Consider the following 20883-nt stretch of genomic DNA (forward strand, 5'->3'; position numbering starts at 1 on the left):
AGCCGCTTAATCAACTGAACCATCCAGGCGCCACTTTTTTAGCTTTTCAAGTGAGTTACAGTCAAATAATTCAACAGTTAAAACAACTAAAGAGTCACTATTCATACATCCCCTACTAGAAAAATATGCAATTTCGTTAAGGCCTGGATTTTTTTTCTTCAAGTTTTTATTTAAATTCCAGTTAGTTAACACACAGTGTAATATTAGTTTCAGGTGTAGAATTTAGTGATTCATCACTTACATACAACACCCAGTGTTCATCACAAGTGCCCTCCTTAATCCCCATCATCTATTTAGCCCATCCCCCTGACCACCGCTCCTCCAGTAGCTTGCAGTTTGTTCTCTATAATTAAGAGTCTGTTTCCTGGTTTGCCTCTTTTTTGCTCCCACTATGTTCATCTGTTTTGTTTCTTAAATTCCACATATGAGGGAAATCATATGGTATTTGTCTTTCTCTGACTGACTTATTTCACTTAGCAAAATATTCTCTAGCTCCATCCAGATCATTGCAAGTGGCAAGATGTCATTCTTCTTTTTTATAATGTCTTGATTTTTAAAATAATGATTCAAATGTTAACAGAAATACCACAGAATGTAAACTTTGTTGAGAACATTAGAAGAGATTTCATTCTTCAAGAAAATTTCACTGGTAATTAGGTAAATGTAAATAAAATAACAAGGGGATAACATTTTGCACACCGTAGCTGGTAAAAATATATATATAAACATAAATAATATCCATTGCTGCCAATGCATGAAAAGAAATACTCTCACGCTAATAGCATAAATTGGTGCAACCATTTTAGAGGGTAATTTGGCATCTATTTTAGGTGTGCATATCTTTTCACTCAGTGATTCCACTTCTGTGAATCTATGCTACAGAATCCTGACATATTCAAAGAAACATGTTCAAAATTATTATTGCCTTCTTTTTTACAGTTAAAAACAAAACAAATTTTATCAACAGGGAAAAGCACACATTAATTAAGATTATAGTATGCTAGTGATGCAATACAACCATTTTAAATCATGAAACAACTTCTATATGCTGATTTGCAAAGTGGTTCCAGGTATACTAATTGAAAAGAAGGGGAAATTCCAGAAAATCTTCATAGTATGATTTTGTTTATGGAAATATTTTTTGTATAGATAGGGTGTATTTGTGCATACATGTGCACACATGTGATTCCAAATACAAAGAAAAATATATGGAAAGATATGTACCAAACATGATAGGTGTTCTCACTGGGAAAAGGAGGAGATTGGGAGATGATTAAGAGGGAAGTTAATAGTTTTTACACTCTACTTACTAATAAATTTTTAAATAATTCTAAATTATTGAAAATTTCAATTGGGGCATCTGAGCGGCTCAGCTGGTTGGGCCTCTGACCTCAGCTCAGGTCATGATCTCATGATTGGTGAGTTTGAGCCCTGTGTAGGGCTCTGTGCTGACATCTCAGAGCCTGGAGCCTGCCTCAGATTCTGTGGGTCTCTCTCTCTCTGTCCCTCCCCTGCTCACCCTCGGTCTCTCTCTCTCTCTCTCTCTCTCTCTCTCTCTCTCAAAAATAAATAAACATTGAAAAATTTTAGGGGCACCTGGGTGGCTCAGTTGGTTGAGTGTCCGACTTCGGCTTGGGTCATGATCTCACGGTTTGTGAGTTCGAGCCCCACGTCAGGCTATGTGCTAACAGCTCAGAGCCTGGAGCCTGCTTCGGATTCTGTGTCTCCTCCTCTTTCTGCCTCTCCCCTGCTCATACTCTGTCTCTCTCTGTCTCTCAATAATAAATAAACATTAAAAAAATTTTTTTTAATTTTAAAAGAACATTTCAATCACGCATACATTAATTTTTTGAATAAAAGTATTTTGAATCATTACCAATAGATCTATCTGATATCTATCTTTCTGATTTGGTCAAGATAAAGCCCTAGAAGCTGGATCTAATAACCAAGACTTCTTCCATCAATATAAATTAGGTATAAAAATTACTGCTAATTTTCCAAAACTAAAGGAAAGAACAATAAATCTGTTGGAAGAAACATAAGGATCAAGCAATGCATAGTTTCAATTTAAATTCAACAAACATTGATCTAGTACTAGCAATCTGTCAATCACTGTGAGTTGCTTGGCACTGATAGATTGCTAAAAGAGATATAAGCCCTGGTCTCAAGGAGTTCTCAGTTTAGAAGAAGCACTTGACATATTGATTGCTTCAGTATCCTGAGATAAATACAGTAATTGAAGCATCAAGAGACATAACAACAGGAGCTTCTGGGTAGCTCAGTCGGTTGAGCCACAGACTCTTGATTTCAGCTCAGGTCATGATCTCATGGTTCATGAGTTCGAGCCCTGCATTGGGCTCTGCACTGACAGTGCAGAGCCTGCTTGGTATTCTCTCTCTCCTTCTCTTTCTGTTCCTCCCCTGCTTGGTTTCTCTCCTCTCTCTCTCTCTCTCAAAATAAATAAATAAATTAACAAACAAAATTAAAAGAAAAAAATAAGAAGCTATAACAATAGTGAAGAGGAGTACCAGAAAGGAAGTCTGCATGATGTCTGCTCCTAGACTCCAAGGTATTAATCTCTAGGAACAGAGACTCATCCATTTGACTACAAATAAGCTCAATTAAAAAAAAAAATACTGAATAGGCAATGGAGGCCTTAACAACTTTAATACATTATTTTACTTAAGAAGTCGAAAAGCACTCCCAACAAACAAGAATCCAGGGCCAGATGGCTTTTCAGAGAAATTCTACCAAACATTTAAATAAGAGCAAACACCTATTCTTTTGAAGTTGTTCCAAAAAACAGAAATTGAAATAAAACTTCCAACTCATTCTACAAGGCCAGCATTGATTCCAAAACTGGATAAACACTCCACTAAAAGAGAAAACTACAAACCAATTTCCCTGATGAACACAGATGCAAAAATTCTCAACAAGATACTAGCCAAACTGGATCCAACAATACATTAAAAGAATTATTCACCACGACCAAGTGGGATTTATTCCTGGGATTCAGGGCTGGTTCAATATCTGCAAATCAATCAATGTGATACATCACATTAATAAAATAAAGGATAAGAACCACATGGTCTTCTCAAGAGATGTAGAAAAAGGATCTGACAAAATACAGCATCCTTTCTGGATAAAAACCCTCAAGAAAGTAGGGATAGAAGGAACATGCCTCAAGATCATAAAGGTTATCTATGAAAGATCCACCACTAATATCATCCTGAATGCAAAAAAACTGAATGTTTTCCCCTTAAGGTCAGGAACATGACAGAGATGCCACTCTCACCACTGTTATTCAACATAATGTTGGAAGCCCTAGCCTCAGCAATCAGACAACAAAAACAAATCAAAGTCATCAAAATCAGCAAGGAGGAAGCAAACTTTCACTCTTTGCAGATAACATGATACCCTATATAGAAAACCCAAAAGACTCCACCAAGAAGATGGTAAAACTGATACATTAATTCAGCAAAGCCATAGGATATAAAATCAACGCACAGAAATCAGTTGCATTCCTATACAACAATAATGAAACAGCAGAAAGAGAAATCAAGGAATTGATCCCATTTACAATTGCACCGAAAACCATAAAATATCTAGGAATAAACCTAAACAAAGAGGTAAAAGATCTATACACTGAAAACTATAGAAAGTTTATGTTACAGAATTGAGGAAGACCCAAAGAAATGGAAAAACATTCCGTGCTCATGGATTGGAAGAACAAATATTGTTAAAATGTTGATACTACCCAAAGCAATCTACATATTCAATGCAATCCCTATCAAAATAACACCAGTATTCTTCACAAGCTAGAATAAACAATACTAAAACTTATATGGAACCAGAAAAGACCCTGAACAGACAAAGCAAGGTTGAAAAAGAAAATCAAAGCTGGAGGCATCACAATTCTGAACTTCACACTGTATTACAAAGCTGTAATCATCAAGACAGTATGGTACTGGCACAAAAACAGAAACATAGATCAACGGAACAGAATAGAGAACCCAGAAATGGATCCACAAATATATGGCCAACTAATCTTCAACAAAGCAGGAAAGAGTATCCAATGGAAAAAAAGACAGTCTCTGCAGCAAATGGTGTTAGGAAAACTGGACAGTGACATGCAGAAGAATGAAACTGGACCACTTTTTCACACCATACACAAAAATAAACTCAGAGAGGATGAATGTAAAGACCTAAATGTAAGACAGGAAGCCATCAAAATCCTAGAGGAGAAAACAGGCAACAAACTCTTTGACCTCAGCCACAGCAACTTCTTATTTGACATGTCTCCAGAGGCAAGGGAAACAAAAGCAAAAATGAGCTATTGGGACCTCATCAATATAAAAAGCTTCTGCACAGGAAAGGAAACAATTGGAAAAGCTAAAAGGTAACCAAAAGAATGGGAGAATATATTTGCAAATGACATATCTGTAGAGGGTTAGTATCCAAAATCTATAAAGAATATCCAAAAAACAAATAATCCAGTGAAGAAATGGGCAAAAGACATGAATAGACACTTTTCCAAAGAATACATGAATAGACACTGTTCCATTGATGGCTAACAGACACATGAAAAGATGCTCAACATCACTTATCATCAGGGAAATACAAATCAAAACCACAATGAGATACCACCTCAGAATGGAAATAAAAATCAAAACCACAATGAAATACCATCTGTCAGAATGGCTAAAATTAACTCAGGAAATAACAGATGTTGGCAAGGATGCAGAGAAAGGGGAACCCTTTTGCAGTGCTGGTGGGAATGCAAACTGATGCAGCCACTCTGTAAAACAGTATAGAGTTTCCTCAAAAACTTAAAAACAGAGCTAATCTATGAATCAGGAATTGCACTACTGTGCATTTACCCAAAGGACATAAAAATGCTGATTCGAAGAGGCACATTCATCCCTATATTTATAGCAGCACTATCAACAATAGCCAAATTTTGGAAAGAGCCCAAATATCCATCAACTGATGAATTAATAAATAAGATGTGGTACAACACACGCGCGCACGCACACACACACACACACACACACACACACACACACACACAATGGAATATTACTTGGTGAATAAAAGTAATAAAATCTTGCCATTTGCAATAATATGGATGGAATAGAGTGTATTCTGCTAAGTGAAATAAGTCAGAGAAAGTAAAATACCGTATGATTTCACTCATATGTGGAATTTAAGAAACAAAACAGATGAACATAGGGCAAGGGAAGCAAAAATAAGATAAAAACAGAGAGGAAAACAAACTATAAGAAATTTAAATACAGAGAACAAACTGAGGATTGCTGGAGGGATGTTGGGAGGGGGGATGGGCTAAATGAGTGATGGGCATTAAGGAGGGCACTTGTTGGGATGAGCACTGGGTGTTACATGTAAGGAATCACTATATTCTATTCCTAAAATCATTATTACACTATATGTTAACTAATTTCGATTTAAATTGTTAAAAAAGAAGTGTAAAAGCAGGGGCACTTGGGTGGCTCTGTTGGTTAAGCACCCTACTTTGGCTCAGGTCATGATCTCTTGGTTCATGGGTTGGAGCCCTGCGTCCAACTCTGCACTAAAGTGCAGAGCCTGCTTGGGATTCTTTCTCTCCCTCTCTCTTTCTGCTCCTTCCCCCCTCCTCTCGAATAAATAAACTTAAAAAAGTAGAAAAGTAAATCTCCATGTCAACATCATGTTATATATTTTAGCTTACTATAAACACATTAAAGATTTGGCATTACATCATTTATTTATTTATGTATTTATTGCTGAGTAGTTCCCATCAATAAAAGCTATGGGCAATTATCCATTCATTTGTAGTTTACAAAGCACCTATCTGTATAGCATTTTATTTCATTCTTACAATTTTTCTGTTAGATGCGAGAAATTTTTCCCATTGCATAGATTAGAGAATGAAGGTTTAGTGAGATTATAATACACTGTCCCTAGACGACATTCTGCATAAAATGCAGCATTTTTCTTCATCTGGAGGAAGACTTTGGATTTGCAGTACAAAATTTAATAATTAGAGAAAATATAACAAAGTGTTCCTGTTTTCTCCATAATTAATGGAAGGACCTTTTTTATACCATGCTGATGTGATTACAGTAATCATCATGGTAACAAGAATAGAATATACTAAAAAAGGGAGAAAATATCAAGCTAAATCTTCCTTAGAACTCCTAGCAACTTAGAACTTTGAGTATTTGAAATGCTCAAAGCGGCACCTTATTCTTTTCAGATCCATGTTCCCTCCATGCAATTGTTTCCTCCATATGAAGAGCTTTTAGTAATTTAATTTTCCATTTCCACAACATGGTTCAGTAAGTTGCTACATCAGCCATGAGACTTCCAGGAAATTTAACACAAAAGAGTTTACTATTTTTTATTTAAAACTTTTTTTAACGTTTATTCATTTTTTTGAGAGACAGACAGAGCGTGAATGGGGGAGGGGCAGAAAGAGAGACACACACACAGAATCCAAAGCAGGCTCCAGGCTCTGACTGACAGCACAGAGCCCAACGCAGGGCTCGAACCCACAGACTGTGAGATCATGACCTGAACTGAAGTGGGATGCCCAACCAACTGAGCAACCCAGGTGCCACAAAAGAGTTTATTGTAAAAAGGAAAAGTATTAGAATCACATAACGTAAATTCCAAGAATATGTTTTCTTCAGGTATGTCTTGATCCAGGGGCTCAAATAATGATGTAAGGACCCAAACACTTTTCTTCTACTGGTTCTGCCTTCCTCAATGCTGGCTTCAATTTCAGGCAGCAAAATAATTGCCAGTAGTTCCAGACCACAGGCTTCCAGGTTGAAATACAGTAGGAAAAGCGCATTTACCTTTTCCTTAGCAGCTCAAGTAAGTTTTGTTTTGCTTCATTGGTTCTTATTGAATAACATATTTATATCTGAACTTTGGCCAGAGAAAAGTGATACTTCAAATGGTTAGGTATAAATCTCAAGTAATTTCCTTAAACTGGAAGAGAGTCAATGTCAGGCAAAGCATACAAAAGGAGAAGGAAAACAACATGTAGCCTCGCAAGAAAATTAATATACAGTTGCCAGAAGAAAGCTTAATGGATTCTGAATGGTAGAAACAGTAGTCATTCATGACAGTTCCATACAGGTCTTATATTAAACCCTAAGCCCATTTTTATATTAAATGAAGACTGAGAGTTGGTTTCATAGCATAAAGCTACATAAGAACAAGGAAAGGTGCTATATAGATCAGGTTCCCCGGGAAGCAGACTCTGAAAGGAAGATTGCATGCAGGAAGTTCATTGGGATATGTACTCATCAACACCCATGTGGGTAAAGGAAGCAGTACTGAGCACTCGAAAAAGTTAAACTGCAAAAAAGCAATAAGCGTGGTCTCATCCAATCCCACATGGAACTCTTAAGCTAGTCTGGTCTTCAGAGTTATACTGAATTGAAAGAAGATTACCAGGACTTTTTCCCCCCACATTGTCCATAAATTGGATGTAGGCTGTTCCTGAGGAGGGTACATAACCTTGGGGCAAACTGGCCTTCCACTGAGGGCAGTTGCTGGGACTCAGCTGTGCCAGCAGATAACTCTACCAAAAGCCGAAGATGAGGTGTGATACTGAGGTGGGTGATCTAGAGGGCACACCACAAAATTCATGGGTTTACCCCTTGTGCTACCCAGATACATTGGGAGTAAATTAGTTGGCTTCATTTGAAACACTTTCTCCGAGATTCTGGTTGGCCTCTTTTCCTAGAAAGACTTGCAAGTGGAAAGTTAGTGGGATAAACTATAGCCCTTCCACCACTACAGCTGTTCTCAACACCTCAAAAGATATTTATCACCTCCTTCCTCTGCTACCAATCCTAGATTCCTCTCACCCTCAACTGGCACCTCTGCCATTCTAAGCCCCAAGGCTTAAGCCCCTGTTAAGTATACCTTTCTCAGACTGGTTACTGCATTTGTCAATTTGTGTTCAAAATCAGGCAGGATTGTACCAAAAGACACCCAGTGGATCATCTGGGTGTGTTCATTGTATAACAGCAACCCTATCTTCTCTTGATCATAATGGTCAATTATCCATGCCAGAATGGTGCCTTCTTTCCCTGTCTTATGGTTTCTTGGCACAAGGATACCAAAGTGACTGGACTCTTAACCATAGATTAGATTTTAATGAGACTCTTGCTGTGTTCCCTAGTAGAAGGATAGTTTCTCTGAGAATCATTATTCTCTACACCCACAGAACCCAGAGTTGTAGGAATTAGAAATACAAATTCCATAAGAGGCTCATTGGGAGTAATAGGAAGCAGGTCAACTCTACTACCATTTATTGCTTCCCAGACCTATATAGTCTACTTACTACGGACACAGCATCATATAATGATTATGATTAAGAGTGTATGTGGTATTCTATGCCCTTAAAAAGCTGTTCATTCATCACTTCATTACTCTGGCAGTCCACATTTTCTCAGTGGTGTGGTAGAGGATAGAGCAATACGTAATATTGCCATGTGTTCACATGTTATCAAGTGGCCCCTTGGTATGATGCAGTGTTATGTGGAATCCTATATCCATGGATCAAACACTACCAACCTTTTGGATAATAGAGCTAGCTAAATCCCTATGGACAGGAAAGTCAAAAACATACCCAAAACATATTCTAGTTCCAGTCAACATTAGTTTCTTTTCATTCCAAGGTAGAAGGAATTCAATAAAATCAACTTATAATAATGATTACCAAATGGCTACTTGGTCTTCTCAAGGAATGGTGCCATATCAAGGGCTCTGTATTGGCTCTGTTACTGGCAGTTTAGAGATTAAACAGCAACAGAGTGAGACTAAGCTGGGTGAGTTAATGCCCAACACTCGTAGATAGCCTCCATCCTTGCCACCATGGCTACTCCCAGAATTGAGTTGGTAATGACAGAAACTGGTTGACATATCCTGGCCAAATCATTATTGTCCACTTAGTTGTTCAGTGTCACTTCTCTATGAATGTTCTCTGGTAAACATTAATATATAATATAAAAGCTTTCAGATAAGATGAAATTAGAAACTAAATTTATACTCCCACCTGAAGCAATAATAAAAAGTGATAAAATATATGAAACCACAGTTTCAACACTCTAGAGAGTAGGCAACAAATGACATTGATCCTATGGGTTAAGGAGATGCAGCTAAGAGTCCATATTTAAAGTATAGAAAGAAAGAAACTGTCAATCAAAATTGTATACCCAGTAACAATATCTTTTAAAGCTGAAGATGAAATAGTCTCTTTCAAACATATGAAAACTGAAAGAATTCACAAACAGAAGATCTGCACTATAAAAAAAGTGGAAAAGGAAGTCCTTGAGGCAGTAATAAAATGATACTGAATGGAAACAGGGATCTACACAAAGTAGTTAAGAATAGCAGAAATGGTAACTACATGGGTAAATATTTGTGATTTTTTTCTTATTATTTAAATATAACTAAAACAAATGATTAAACAAAAAGACTATCAGTGTACTCCAGGATTTATAACACGTAAAAGTGTGAAATGATAGCATAATGTTGGAAGAAGAAAAATGGAAGGTTACTATCATAAGGTTGTTACATGTTTAACATTATAGATGAAGGGGTATACTACTTGAATGTAGATTGTGATACATTAAACACGTGTACTTTAAACCCTAAATCAACAACTAAAATAACAAAAAATTACAGACAATAAGCTAATAGAAAAGATAAAATTGGGCAAAAAAATGCCACAATTAATCCAAATGAAGACATAAAAAGAGGAAAAGAAAACGAAAAAACAGATGGGCATATAGAAGATGAACAGCAAGAGGACAGACTTAAACTTAACCATATCAATAATCACATTAAATGTAAATGGTCTAAACATGTAAATAAGGCAGACTGGAGGGGGAAAAAAACCCAAGACCCAACTATTTGCTGCTTATAAGAAGATAAATTGTAAATAGAGACACAAATGGGTTAAAATTAAATGGATGGAAAAAAGATATATTTTGATAACACTAATCAAAAGAAAGCTGTGTTGAGTATATTAATTTTGGCATCATCTTCAAGTAAACAGACTGTACTAACTTTTGATAGGATATAATGGGTCATTTCTGCAGGCCCAGAGGATTCATCAAGAAAATAAGTTATTAGTTTCTCAGGTATTTTAACTTAAATATCCTCCTCCCAAGATTCAGCATTCCACTTCCTCCCAACCAGGATCTTTAATTTTCATAGCAGAATTGATGGCTTTGGGAATTCAAATTCTCTGCTCTTAGGGAACCTGATTCTGATCCTGATAGCCAGGTTTTCAGCCAAAACTGATTTCCTGGTTTTGAGATATGTGGGTTTCTTTATATCTTACTGTTGAAATCCTTTGACTTGCACACTTAAATAAGTGACAACCCACAGCCTTTCATTATCTTTCTGCATTGCATCCATGGCACTCAAAGATAACCAGTTTCACAGATATTATGATTATTAGTTCCCCTAAACCTTTCATACCTGAGCTATTGACTCTTCTAGTGTATTTCCTTCTACCAACATCTGATCTTGGTTCAACACTATTAGACATTTGAATAATTTTACTGACACATCATGTCACAGGCTATCTACACTCCACCTACTATTAGGATTGGGGTTCTCATTGCCAGCTGACCAGGAAGTAATCAATTCCAAAATCTCATTTTAGAGTCTACTTCTCATTTAGTCTTCTGGTTCTAACTATCTTAGGTCAGTATCACCAGGAAACAGAATCTACGATAGATTATTTGCATTCAACTAGTTTATTAGAAAACATTTTTAAGATAAAACGTGATGTAGTTCCAAGAGGTCTCAGCTGATCCCATAGAGAACTCTGAAGTTGTATGTCCCAACTTCAAGCAAGCAAGAGGACCAAGCCCTTATGCCCAACATTGACCAATCTTTGCATATGGGCTGTTCCTGAAGATGGGACATAATCTTGAGCAAAAGACTCTCCTTTGCTTAAAGTAAGGTACACACTCAGCTGTGAGCTGTCAGTAAGATAGACTGGGACAAATCAAATAGGTGTACTATAAACCTTAACTTCTAAAACAAGAGGTGAGTGAATTGTATGCCTTCTAATGGTAGAAGATGCTGGGAAGAAATAAGTGGGCAAGTGAGGAATATAGGTAGCATAACACAGATCTACCACAAAGCAATATAAAGTGAAAAGAGGAAAAAAAAAGTAATTCTGTTCCTATTCTTAGAAATTCATGAGCTACATAACAACAACAACAAAGTACCACTGCTGCCTCACTTTCTTGGGGGATGGGAAGATGATAATGAGCATACACCTCAGTAGAAATTTTTGGCATCTTTTCCCAAAAGAATATGACAGAAGAGATCCCCTATATTAAATAGTTGTCAAATGGTTATGCACTTATTATAGATGCATAGTGTTTTGTTTTGTTTTGCTTTGTTTTTACATCAGGTTGATAGATGGACATATCAGTCCATCAGAGAGAAAAGGGAAAAGGTTAAGGAAACAAAGAATCTAGCTGATACTCATTTTCAAATCAAACAAAACCATTTTCCAAATGCTAATTTCTCTCAATTGTCAACATGAGCTCAATGCTTCTATTTCATTCTCACTGGACCTATATGGAAGAACTGGTCTACTCAATCCAATAATAATTCTGTCAAAGTCATTTTTTTTAATATGTAGAGAAAACATGTCTGTCTGATTTTTTTCCAAATAATAATTATGTGAAGTAAATAATTCCAGATCACAATTTCTTTCTACCTCCATTTAACTCAAGTACTCTCATAAGGAAGCACTTCTCTGTTAGAGTTAATATCTCTATCCAAAACATATCCATATCCATATCCATAACAGATCTATCCAAAAGCAAAGAACTGCTCAAAAACCAAATGTATCAGACAGTTTCATTTACCTGCCTAAAAATAGTTTTATTTTAAATTCTATTTCAAATACAACTCACCAAAAACTAATCCTATACATTCTCTAGACAGTGCTTAACAAAGTCACAATCACAGGTTCTAACTACCCCTCCAGAGTGAGCTTTGACAAAGTACATGCCATGAAATTCATATCATAGAACCACCAACTTTTCAAAGAGCTTCAGAAATGAAATAACGCCTGCTTTTACATTCCAAAAAGATCACTACAGAATCCTGATGTTCAGGTTATTAACACTAGGGTAATGACATAACTGCATGAGTCTACTCAAGATGCCATAACAAAATACCATAGGCTAAGGATCTTAAGCAAAAAAATTTACCTCTCACAGGTGAAGAGGTGAAGAAGTCCAAGGAATGCCTACATTAGTTGCATTATTATACAAGAATTAAAATTGGTCACAAAAGTATGTTTTAACAACCATTTTTAAACAAAATTTTAATGATAAATAACTGGTTAGATAAACACTTTTTGTACTGCAGTCTTGAATTTCATTTTGTACTTTAATTAGCTACTTTATCAGCTAATCTAAACATTTGGCATTATACAGAAAGCTCAAGCATTGAGAGACCATGGTTAATTAAATTGCCTGATTAACTAAATGTTAAGGTAGAGGATCTCTTAATTCAACAATTTCTGAAAACACACACACACACACACACACACACACACAAACACACACTATATCTATCTATGGCTGTGTAGTTAAATACATATATCTAGGTTAATCTTTCTTGGTGCCTCAGAATCTTACAAGGCTTTACGGAGACTTTGATCAGAAATAATACTATTATACTATAAATGCAGATGGTTCAACATTAGTCTGTCTTATGCATATCATAGTAGATTTGTGTATTTTTCATCTTCTAAACAGGAGATGGAAAATAATTTAGAGTCCTCCATTAAATGAATGCCATACACATTGATAAAGAACATGTATAAGTCCAATCAATCAAGTATTTCAGGGTCAGCAAGAGAAACACCTATATGTTAACCTAGAATAACAAAAGCTTGTCACAAATATTCACAATATCGTAAAGCAGATGAAATTAGTTGTAATAGTATAGTCATTGTGCTTTGGTCCTAGCTACAGAACATCTAGTAGGCTTTAGCAATAATAGTTGTTTGGTCCTGAAAGATGGGACAAATTTTAACTGAAAAACCTAAGTTATATTTCTTTGCCCAGCATTTATACTTCCCAAAAGTGAGGATTTGATTGATGATATTTCAATATTAAAGGTTGTATTAAACCCCCCACCTGTCTACTCACTTTCAATCCAGAGCTACCTGGGAAGTGACAGATTCCTTTCATGTTCATCCCATTTACGTTCTTATTCTTAGTCCCTGGCCCAATCATCTCTGTTAATTTAACAACTGGCTCCATCTCCCTAACAGAGCATTCTGTACATATGGCTGGGATTGAGGTAGAAGAGTAAACAGTTGGTGTGAATTTCTATGAACCAGGGATAGGGATATATGAAGTCTAATCAGTCAGGTTTGAAAGTAATGGAAGCTAATTCGCAGAAATCTATTTGACTCGGTTTCCTTTATATGAAACCCTCAAGAATAACATCTTTCAAAGACCTTTTCCCCTAACTCCACCAAACAAAAAAATATGAAGTCTTTCTCTTTATTAGACCATGAACCCAGCTTTTACACAGCACCCAGATTTCTCCCTACACGGTTAACAACTCTTCCATCCCAATTTCATTTAAATAACTTATTTCCAGGAATTCATATGACTCTAATTACACCGAAATTTTTGGAAACATATATTCATTATTTTCAGTAATAACTTCACTCAGAAGTCTTTTTGTATTTCATGTATCCTAGAGCTTATTCTGAAAATCTCTGGCCACTTGCACATATGATTCTTGAACTGAGTATCTAAATGGTGGTGTTTGGATACACTGGACCAAACAGAGAAATTATCAGTCCACATTCATGTCTGATCTCATTTTTTCCTACTCTGGGATAAGCAGTGGACTTAACAAATTTTTCAATGAAACAGACAAATGAAGGTTATACCTTTACTATGTCCCCAAAAGAATATCCTCTCCAAAAAACATTGGTCAACAGTAGTGGTTGCCTAATATTTTTATTACTTAGGTCTCACTTTAAATCTATAATATTAAAAACATTCTTACCCAAAGGAAGATAAAGTAAAATAGTCAATTAAAGCATGGTATTGGCTTAAGATGCACTCGGCTTCAAAATTTTCACACTTTTTGTAAATTTTCTGTGCTGGAAACCTTTTCTTCTTCCTGTTCAACATTCAGAACAAAGCGTGTACATGTCTACAGACCTATTTGTCAAGAAATAAAAGTAACAAATGAGAGTCACATTTGAATAACAAGAGTGGACTAGACATAAGAGAATAGAACAGGCTTAGGCAGCTTCAATTCTCCATTTTAAAATGACTTACTATTGTTGGGAATATTAGAACATCAAAAGGATAAATTCAAAACTCAAATTAGTTCCTGTCCTCCCAGGAGAGACAGCCTGCATGATTCTGATCTGTCTTTCATGTGTCGTTCTCGCTCAAACTTACACTTTCAAGGGCTAGAGTGTCATTTCAATATGCAAAGGAGCATTGGCGTTAATGAGAGTTATATTTAGAATTCCTTCTACTGGGAGATAGAATATAATATTAAACTTGTGAATTTTAAGGTCACAACAAGGACGTATTGACAAGCTAAAGTTTCAAAACTATGTAAATTAGCTACTTGGATAATCACAGGCTGTACAAATCAGCTCATATTAGAAGACAAGTTTGTTCATTCTTTCCACAACTAAGGATTTGTCAGAATAGGGCTATGTTATATTCTGATAACAAGCCTAAAATATCACTGATTTATTTTTTAAAAAGTCTATTTCTCCCTCATACCACATAGCTACCATGTCAGGTCTTTTCACCCCTGGTGCCGAGTGACAGAGCAACAACCATCTCACAGGCTGTTGGCTACTCTGACAATGGGAAAAAATAGATCTAGAGTGTATTGCACAAGTGATTAACTGTTCCTGCCTAGAAGTATCCCTCACATCTCTTACAAATTATTGGCTGAAACAAACCATATGACTGCATCCAACCATAATGGGGAAGGGAAGTGCAATCTTTTTTTTTTTTTTTTAATCATAGAACAGCTAAATATATTCTGGATATTGCAAGAGGATACTATTATAGGACAATTTATTTTCTGGTTGAAACTACCTTCTACATAGAATGCATTTGTTGGCAGCAATGGGGAAGTACAATCTTTAAAAACAACAGCAAAAGCCTCTGTCCTTAGAAACTAGTGAAGGAAGTCATACATGTACAAAATATATACATAAATGAAGATAACTCTCTATTGTAGTAACTGACATGGAAGAGATAATCAATGATGTAGTAGAGAGTAATGTGAGAGGAAAAAGATGAATAAGAAGGCCCATTTCAGATAATGTGGTCAGTTACAAAAACAAAAACAAAAGAGTAGATACATTTGATATCTTACCCTTGACCTCGCAGGTCCACTCTTATTCCTTTTCCACTCTGTGCTTTGAGAGGTTGACATGTGAAAGACAGAAAAATATGCCACTTTGGTATATACTGTTAGTTTGAACTGTAGTCACTTGAAAAATAGCAAATGAAGAGACGGGCATCTCTGAACTCCCCTTATCTGCCTAAAGACAGATCCTCCAAAAGGAGCTCAATTGTCATAAATCTCCTCTCTAGGAGTTTTATCAAATGGGGAAGATTGACTCTTTCTTTGGTGTTGTTGAACTACCAATTTTGGAAAGGAGGGCCCAAAACAAGTCCATTGTTGTGGGGACACAGGGATAACTGTTATGTGAATTGAAAAGTTCTGGGATAAAAGTATCTTTGGGATACAATAATGAAGACCAAGTTTTAAATACAAATGTTTAGGATTAACTTGTAATTGAGTTATTGGATCCTTGATAGAGAATTGGTCCCTAATTCAAGGCACACAGGGTCAGAAGTTAGGGATCTAGAAGTAATAGATCAGGGGCTGCTAAGAGGAAGGAAAGAGAGATGTGAGTCTGGGTAGAGTAGAGTCTGAGTAGAAGGATGCAAAGAAGGGTCCTCCTGAAGGGTAAGCTATTTAGTAGATCTGTGCTAGGATAAGGGCTTGCCCTCATGAATTACACAGAGCGGTAACCTCAGGTAAACATCTTGCTAGCTTCAGTTTGCTAGAGAAGAAATAGATTCTCAGACAGGAAACCTCATCTGACTAGTTTCAGGCAGAGAGTAGACTGATAAGATGGTAATTTTATGTGTCAAACTGACCAGATCACAGAATACGCAGACATTTGGTCAAACATTACTCTTGGTATGTCTGTGACAATATTTCTGGATAAGATTAGAATTTGAATCAGTAGACTGAGTAAAACAGTCTAAGTGGGTCCCATAAAATCAGTTGAAGGCCTAAATAGAACAAAAAGTCTGCCCCTTTTGCAAGTAAGAGGGGACTCCTCCTTCCTAACTGCCTTGAGCTAGGACATAGGTTCTATCCTGCATTCATACTCAAACTGAAAGAAGACTGACTCATCACAGGAGAGGAAACTTGAACAACTTTACCGCACAATAGCATACCTCCCCACTAATCTTCTAAGGGCCCATTCATCTGTCCTAAAAATCATGTACTCTCCCCTAAGAGGCCTACATCCCCCACCTTCCCTTCCCCAATTAAAATAGTGTTTAAGTCTGAATTCTAAGTCACCTCAGGGACTCACTCATTTTTTCCTTGGGTATACATGAGATATATGTGTTAATAAACTTGTTTTTCTCCTGTTAATCTGTCTTTTATTATAGAAATCTCAACTAAGATCTCAAAAGGGTGGAAAAAAAATATTTTTATTCCCCTACACATGTATGGACTCCATCAATGGGCTTCCTTTCCTTCTGGCTTCCAGTTAGTTTCCACCACTAAGAAGCAGAAGGGCTAAATCGGGGAGAGGCAGAAGAATGAAGTCTTCACTCCTTTTATGGTGGAGATGCTGCTTGCCGGGTGTAATCCCCAGCTATGGTTACAACTCCTGTCAGATGTATTCCCTCTCTGCCCATAGTAGTGGCCACACCCTCCCCAGTTCCTTCGGGCCTAAGAGTGGTAATTCCCTGATGTTCCTAGTCCCAGGGAACTACACTACCCACTGTGGTTTCCCTAATTGCCACAGACTGAATTGTGTCCCCTCAGATTCATATGTGAGGACACAGTGAGGTTTGGAGAGCCTCCAAACCTGTGAGAAATAAAAATTTCTGTTGTCTAAACCACCCAGTCTATGGTACTCTGTTTTGGCAACCTGGCCAAACACACTAGCCTATACCCTTATAAGAATCCCTTTATTAAATTCCCAAATTACCTACTATGAGTTTTCCATCTCTGTTCTTCTGAGATCCTTACTAATGCAAAATATGTACCTTTAATTCTCATTTGTTTGTACCTATGATTTCTCACAAACTTGTAATTCCTATATACATGACAGATTAATTATGACTTATAAAATTAGAACAAATTATTGTCTAAAAAGGAGAAATATTTAAATCAATATATCATTTGTGTTTTATTTAAGGCACAAGATGGCATAATTATTCGTATAAGGGGACTGGAAGGCTAGGCAGATCTGGGGTTTAAAGATAGTCTCTGCACAGAGTGGCAGAATTACCTACCAAGTTATCTCTCTAATGTTCATGTTCCTCTCCTGTCAAGTGAGCATCATCATTTGCTCTATAACCAATGCAGCTATTATAGGATTGCAGTAACCGCCGAAAGTGAACCACAGAAAACTGTTACCATTAATTATTATTATTGTTACTCTCTTACCAAAAATCCTTTTGTGATAGTGCTATTTTTGGAAGCTTCTTCAATCTTGAGCATATCAATGGGTGCTAGTCCTAACAACACGCATAGCCTATGGGATTTTTATATTAAAGAGAATGAATTAATACCTATTAACAAGCTCCAAAAGCAATATGAACTAAGGCCAGGAAACATCCTGAATTTTGTCTACAAAACATTCTCTTTAGAAGGGAAGCTAATCAAAGAATTATTACCTTTAATGAAGTTCTTATATTACATGCAGGACACTTGATATAATTTACTTTAATTAATTACTTTGTTATGCTTAGAGGAAGTTGTTTGACAAATTATTTGTCCTGCCCATAGATTCTCTTATTATCCCTTTTCTTCCCTGCTGCCAGAACAAACATAGACATGACCTAAACAAAGAGCTAAAAACTACTAACAAGCATCAGCACCTACCTCAGCAACTAACATGAGACATATTCACATAAGACCTTATTTAATGTTTCTTTAGTAACACAGAATTTTCTATGGTTCAGTCAATAAGCATCTTACAGGGCAGTTAAGCCAGGCTCTGAAATCTGCACATATTATGAACCTTTGTAACAGGAAAAAGGACTTCTCAGCAGGTAGATTGAATCATGAAAAGTCTGAAAATCAACAATTTATGCAACAAGGTTATGCAACAAGAAACTCTTAGCTTTTTAAATCCAACGTCCAAAAATAATTTCTAATAAATTGCTACTTACACATGACCTTGAAAGATACCTAATCAACCCATACTTCTAAGATGAGAGTGTTAAGTGAGTTATAAGACCTTGATCAAGTTCTTTAACCTGTACAGTTTTTAGATTTCTCATTAAAATGGGGGGATATAATAGCACATAGGGCAAGGGCTGCTGAGAGAACGAAATGAAATAAGGCATGCAAAGTAGTTCCTGATACATAGGAAAGCACTCAATCATTGTTCGCTATTCTATTATCATAATATCTGATATCCATTCTAGCTATAGAATATGATGACCTATTACCCTTCTAAAAAATTGACTCATCCTACAATAAAAAGGGTTATTCTTACTATTATATGATCATTATTTTAGTTTAAAGCTTTGCTGTAAACATTTGTATGCCAAAAAGAATGACAGTTTTCAGTTTTCAAGGTTATCTGTGTGACTTATCCATGAAGATCACTGGCTTATTTAAAAAAATTCCATACCAATAAGCAAAAAAAGCTGTTTCTTATTTCTTGCTCATCAGTCTACAATAAAACTAGGGTAAATTTTATGCTAAGCAGCTTAAAGAGACTGGAAAAACAGGTTTTAAATATCAAATCCTAAATATCTGTTGATTTGCTTCAAGGATTCATTTTAACTATGCAATTAATAACTTTAAAAAAGAGCAAAAAATGACCAAATGGAGATCTTATTCATGTTTGAGGTTTCTGAGTTTTCTGATAGGTATGTCTTTTATAACTCCAAGTACCTTTGTAAAATGGGAAGAGGTATAATCCGAAATAGCTTACAATATGAGGCAATATTTCTAAAGTGCACGCATGCCACATAGATGGTTGTCCTTACTGGATGCACTAGTCAGTAGGAAGGCATGCTCATCCAGTCAAACATCTTAAAGTCCACTTTTTTCCCCTCAGTCAGGACCCAAAATGTAAGGGATTAAGCAAATGAAACTCCAGCCCTTTTAAATATCTTTCTTTTTTATTTTTTTCTTTGGAAAGAAAAGTCTTAAGACAACCACTTTGCTTCATAAATTAATTGCTGTTATTTTAGCTTAAGGGTTACCATGTAAAAATACAATTCAAGCAAAGATGGCATGCTAGTCAAGTTATTCTACTTCTATATTAAAGTCTAAAGCTGGATGAAGTTTGAACTTTCCTATAGGATCAGAACAAAAAAGGATTTAAAACTGATTCTCCCAAAATACATATTCACGAGACAAATCCCCAGTATCATGCCATGGGCAAATGCCTCAGACCTTATATTCATTTTCACCTGGAGTTAATAACTACAGATTAACAAGTGACTGCCCACCAAAGTCTGGGAAATAAAAGGGCCCAATATAAGTGTCCTTTAAAATGCTTTCAAAAGCTCCTGAATGTGGACTGTTATACAAGATAACTTTCTTGGATTCTTCAAAAGTCAATGTCATAAAAACAAAAACAAAAACAAACATTATTTTTGCTTCTCTTCCCTTATGTTCATCTGTTCTGTAACATGGAGGGGGACAAAACATAAGAGACTCTTAAACACAGAACAAACAAAGGGTTACTGGCACGGTTGTGGGAGGGGTGATGGGCTAAATGGGTAAGGGGCATTAAGGAATCTACTCCTGAAATCACTGTTGCACTGTATGTTAATTAACTTGGATGTAAATTTAAAAAATAAATTAAATTAAAAACAAAAACAAAAGCAAACACATATGTCAAAAAAATTCTTAATTGATTGATTGATTGATTTTTTTACATGGAAGCACACCTATTAAAATGGTTTGCGCACAGCAGCCAGTTTGCAATTTATAGCAAAACAATTAAAGCCCCTTGGCATCATTGCATTAAGAAATACATTAAGGGCCACCTGGGTGGTTGAGTCAGTTAACCATCTGACCCCCACTCAAGTAATTATCTCATGATCCTCAAGTTCGAGCCCCACTTCAGGCTCTGTGCTGACAGCTCAGAGCCTGGAGCCCGCTTTTGATTCTGTCTTCTTCTCTCTCTGCCCCTGCCCCACTCACATTCTCTCTCCATGAAAATAAACTTTTTAAAAATATATTTTAAAATATATTAAAAATATATTTTTTTTATAAAAAATATATATTTCTCCCACAGAAGTGAGAGAAACAAAAATAATATAAAAACAGAGAGGGGGACAAAACATAAGAGACTCTTAAATATAGAGAACAAACCAAGGGTTGCTGGAGGGATTGTGGCTGGAGGGATGGGCTAAATGGGCAAGGGGCATTAAGGACAACCCTTGTTAGGATGAGCACTGGGTGTTATATGTAGGGGATGAATCACTGGATTCTCCTCCTGAAATCATTATTGCACTATAAGCTAACTCACTTAGATGTAAATTAATAAAGTAAAAATGTTTTAAATTAAAAAACAAAGAAACACATTAAGAA

Source organism: Puma concolor, chromosome A1, assembly GCF_028749965.1.
Source record: "Puma concolor isolate L17-30 chromosome A1, mPumCon1.1.hap2, whole genome shotgun sequence".
Taxonomy (NCBI): domain Eukaryota; kingdom Metazoa; phylum Chordata; class Mammalia; order Carnivora; family Felidae; genus Puma; species Puma concolor.